We start from the raw sequence: 5,364 nt of genomic DNA, 5'->3' as shown, positions 1-5,364 counted from the left end.
CCCGCCCTGCAGGGAGCCCTTGCCCCGCTCCCCGTTACATGCCTCAGCCGCGCCGTAAGTGCAAGGCAGCCGCATGTGCCAAGCTCATTATCACAGGATTTACTATGTCCAGCCGGCTGTGAAGTTAGTGCTTGGAAGCGCGTAGCGACTTCGGAGGTGGTCTCTAGCCGGCTTGGATTGGGACATGCAGCGGAGCCCTAGGGGTACTCAGCCCCCCGCCGTGCCCCTGCCGAGGAAGAGAAGGGCCAAGGCAAGGCCGGGGCCAGGCGCGTGCTCCGGGCGCTCCTCCCCGACACAGCCGGACCCGGGAGGCAGCCCCTTGCATCCTCCTGCACCCTGCAGACATCCAGCCCCCCGCCGCTCAGCGGCGGCTCCATCCGCGCAGTGCTCAAGCCTCCCTTCTAGTCCAGCAAATTAGTCAAGCAAGTCACTAACTTTTCCAGGATGCGGGCCTAGAGCCAGCCAAAGCGTTCTGCAGAAGTCAGGCCCCCGGAATTAATTTGTAATGATGCAAGAATCAAGTTATTATGATTCAGAGGAAAGATAGGAAATCAGGGTCAGAAATAGGCATTCATCTCGGCCCCACGATCACCCTGAAGGAGACAGATCTTTGTCCCTATCAGTCCTGATTTTGTGTTATGCCTGATACCCCTTTCCCCCTTCAACTATTCAGTGCATTCAGGTCTAATTCACAAAAAGTTTGGGGTTTACTAAAATTGCATTTTTCATCAAATAAGCTATATGCCAAAAGTTATGGCATCTACAGATTTTGTCACAAAGTCAACTCTGCCTTTCTCAGTTTCTTTCTCTAACTCAGAGATGCTTGAAAATTAATAAGCATTCAATCTACTAAGAGTTGCAGTGCCTGCCACTTTAACTTCACCCTGATCTTTTGCCAAAACCGCTATTCTAGTCTCACTTTCTGGTTGTGTAGCAGTAAGTGTATAACGATTGTATTACTACTTCAAATTTAACTCATTTGCTATTGACCATAAAAACATTAGAAATATTCCATTTAGTACAGTAGTCATACAGTGACCATCTGTATTTAGAATACTTAAAAAGTTGCCACAGCTAGTTCAAATGTTTTTAATCTGTTTCAGAAAAGCACAAAAATCAGGTGTTTTCCAAAGGAGGCCACTGGAGCTGTTGTCCATTGCAGAAGACAGAAGTGCAATGCTTCCTTCCTGTCATGTCTTTCTTTACAGCGTTGCAACACCAAAACATCATCTGCACTTGAAATCTATTAGCATGTAGCTGTTTTGGCCCCAGACTTTTTCCTTTTGAGGTTTCCTGCTAGAATTTTAATGCTGCTCACATAGTATTGTAATTTAAGTATCTTGAAGCTTTTTACATGCATTTACAGCACTCATTTAAAGTGGGCAAGCACAATTATCCATTTATACCAACGGATTAAGAAATGTGCTTAAAATCACAAATAATTCATCACAAAACCAGGAAGAGACCAGGCTATTTCCCATTCCTTTCCTTTAAGTTTACACTCTGTGCCTTGATTTCAGAGTACAACCAAAGCCAACACTATTTCTTTGTGACAAGGTCCATTTTAATTAAATCCTCCTGATGGAAATTTATAATAAGTATGTCTAATTAAAAGCAAGTTTCCTACAAGCATAATTAGGACACAAAGAAAGGACATTCAGTTATCCTTCGGTACCTGCAGTTTAAGATGGTGTAATCATTGTGGATAGAGGCTGTGCTGTTTGTGATATCACAGTATTATGAACAGCAGCGTTTGCTGGGATCACAAATGTATACTCTGCCCCCTAATGTTTTAAGGGGAAGTAGCTGCAACCCTCCCTCAATATTTTCATAATTCAAAGCCAGCTGGGAATTACGTATAGCAGGAAGGGATTGTGGCTCATGGTTGTCCATCGGGCAGAATCTCAAAGAGCCACAGTTATCGTTCTTTCTTCAGCAAAGCTAGTGTGAGGCTAACTGTCCACTGTAAGTGGAAGAATTCCCACTGGCAGACAATCCCCAGTCCCAATGATTAGAAAAGAGCATCACCCATTAGTCAGACTAATGAAGTACCGTATTTTTCGGACCATAAGACGCACTTTTTCCCCCCCCAAAAGTGGGGGGAAAACGAGGGTGCATCTTATGGTCCGAAGGTGTGTGTCCCGGGGAGACAGGGCGGAGCTTGCCCGCGGAGGTGGCGGAGCCCGAGCGGGACATCCGCCGCTTGTTTACACCGGAAGCCGGCGCCCGTGCCGGTGGCCAGGAGCCGGCAATAAAAATGGCCGGCCGGAACACACATAGTCTCTCCTGCCATAAAAACTGGGTGCGTCTTATGGTCAGGTGCATCTTATGGTCCGAAAAATACGGTACTTGTTGTTACCAATCAAGTTTCTTTTTGCCAGAGACCCCCCCAAGGATTGACATGGCTACTCATCCAATGTGGTATTACGTGAACTTTAATAGTAACCCCTATGCAATACTGCAAGGTTCCTCCCCATAATATGACCTGGCAAGTGGCTCCTTAGATGTTACAGCAGCAATTTTGGGAGGTACCAGGCCAACACACCTCTGCTGGGTGTGTAAGATACAAGTTTCTGGCTTCCTCACTGTTTGAGCAGGGCTGCAGCAGCTGCATCTGTCCTCCCCATGGTCACAGCATACTACACACACCTTTCTCTTTCTTTGTCCATCACTTGTGTAACCTCTCTCATCCCAAATGATCCAATCCCAAATTGTGGTGCACCAATTCCCTGGCACTATGCCAAGCACATTTCTTACAGGGAAACAGTTGTGCCTTGCTTGCCTAGTGCCCAATCATAGCACTCATCTCCCAGGGCCACAGAAGGTGCTCTGTTCAATTTTGTTGCTTAGTTCTGGGAAGGCCTAGACTGTGGTTAAAAAGGTGTAGCATAACTGTTTGCCTCTGGCAAAAAATCCTCTTGGTAACGCTTGTCACCCCAAGAAAAAGTTACTTTGGGGGGCTGTCATGTAGCATTCATGGCTATTCTTCTAAATTAGGTTTGCTATTGGGGTGCATCTGTAATTGTAGCTACTGAGAAGCTGCATTTAGTTCCATTGTTCTATTTGCTGGCCTCCCCCTCCCCTTCTGTCCACTGTTGCCACCACCTCCAGCCAGACACTTTTATAGTATTAGAGTTCTGTCATCTCCTTACTGGATGCCTGTAGGAGTGACTTCTGGGCAGGTGATATTCCAGGCTAAGCCTCTCTACGGAGACAGGGACCTATAATTTCCTTCATAACCAAAAGGGGAGCCAACTGGGGCTGGCAGATATCCCTTTGCTGTGTTGCAGGGTCCAGAATAAAGGACAGAGGCTCTGAAGTGCTGGGATAAGGAGCTATCAAGGACAACCTTGCTCTGTTCCTTGGGGCAAGTAGCAGCACAGTAGGGAGGAACTCGGGGCTCCCTCACTTGACAGTACTGCTCTCCTGAACATGGCATCAAGCACAGCTGTCTTGACAAGGGTGCAGTATTTCTCAAACGTTAGGGGGCTACTCCACATTGCCCCTTTATAAATGGCAATAAATGATACAATAAACAGGACATCCCAGAATTGGAGAGAAGTGGGGCTGGAATGACCTTGAGAGATCATCTAGTCCAACCCCCTGCCTAAGGTTGGATCATCCCTATCCAAGCCATCCTATGCAAATCCATTGTCTAACCACCTAGCAAAATTACAGTTAACTCTGACCCAACACAAGACATAGCACCCTGACCTGTAAAGTAGGGAAACTATAGCAGCAACGGTCCTCCTGCTGCAAAGTTTATTAAAATACACTCAAAGATACCAGGAAGAGGCCACAACCCCAGCTACAGAGGAAAGCAACCTTCCCCCCCACCCATATCAATTTGACCATGGGGTAAAATTCCTTCCAGACCCTAAATATGGTGATTGGTCTGACTGAGCAGAAGGGCAAATTCTCTAGCCAGGAGCCTTTGGGTTTAAAGTCAGGAACACTGGCACCCAAGTAAAAATGCTCAGCCCTGGCTGTAGTCAACACTCAATGTCTCTGAAAAACTTAAAAACCTCCACTCTGATGCATGTAGTAATGAGAAATTAAAACATTTTCTCTTGGCCCTTGTAGCAACTAGGAAAGCCCAATGCCTCTGAGAAAGGTTTAAAAAAAAAATCAACTCATTAAAAAAAACAAACCACTCTGACATGTAGAAACAGGATGGGAAAAAAATTCCTCCCAGCTTCATGCAGCAACCAGCAAAGCTCCCAAGCAAGATTTTTAACACACAAAATAAAACAAACAAAATAAACCCACCCTTTCATGTAGCAGCAGGAGGGTAAAAAATTTCTTCCAAGCCCCACATGGCAACCAGCAAAGTCCAGAAGTATGGGAAATGTCCCCAGTAAAACATAGGCATAGTTATGGCTCAATCAGTGGTCTCCAACTTTTTAAAGCAGGGGATCACCTTTGGCAGTTAAAAGCAACCCAAGATCTACTGTGCACCACCCTCCCCCCCACTCCCCTACCAGATAAGTCTGTGGGAAGGGAAAGGGGGGCAGATGGAGAAAAAATTTGGAGGTGTGCCTCCCCAGCAGGTAAGTCCTACCAATCTGGGGCCCCACTCAGCCTACCCCTGCAGCACTACCCCTCACTGCAGGGTCTTTGATTTAGCCCCCGTCCCTTCCCTCCCCCACGGACTGACCTGCTAAGCTGGAGCACGCGCATGCATGTACTCAGCCCCTCACTCCAGCCTCGGATAGACTCCAAGAGGCTCCGTGATCTGCCAGTGGATTGAGATCCACTGGTTGGTGACCACTGGCCTAGATCATCCCAGACCCAATGCCTGTCCAACCCCTTCTTGAACATCTCCAGTGATGGAGAATTCACAACTTCCCTATATCAGTTTATCCAAGGCCCTGTTTAAGGTCAGTGTAGAGAAGTCAGTACGGCCTTAGTGGAATAAAGCTCATTTATCCACTTCTACAGTTCTGAAGCTTGTTTCTTCAGGATCTGATTCATCCATATACAGGAACATGAAAGGGCACAAGGCATTGCTATAAAAGACTCCAATATTACATATATGTGATGCAGGTACTCCATAGTGAGATCTACACTTACCCATCTCCAAGTTGTGCTCAATCATTATTTGAAAGTGAACAGAGCTCATTTAGTACCTGCATGTTAATTGATTCTGTGCATTTCATTACCAAGTAGTGCTGACAAGCTGATAAAACTCACTGTACTTTGGCTATCGGGCATTTTCTCCAGCTGGTAAAAGGCAGATTGTGTTCTCCCTGATGCTAGTTTGGTGCAAGAACCACATGAAGTCTATCCAATCCCTGGCTTATAGTTAGAAAGGCTTCAGAGCTGCCCTTTTGATTCAGGAGCCATTTTAAGCACCAGAAAAAG

This window comes from Crocodylus porosus, unplaced genomic scaffold, assembly GCF_001723895.1.
Source record: "Crocodylus porosus isolate Cpor-Errol unplaced genomic scaffold, CroPor_comp1, whole genome shotgun sequence".
NCBI classification, from domain to species: Eukaryota; Metazoa; Chordata; order Crocodylia; family Crocodylidae; genus Crocodylus; species Crocodylus porosus.
The sequence above is the reverse complement of the archived record's forward strand: the minus strand, read 5'-3'. Positions refer to the sequence as shown.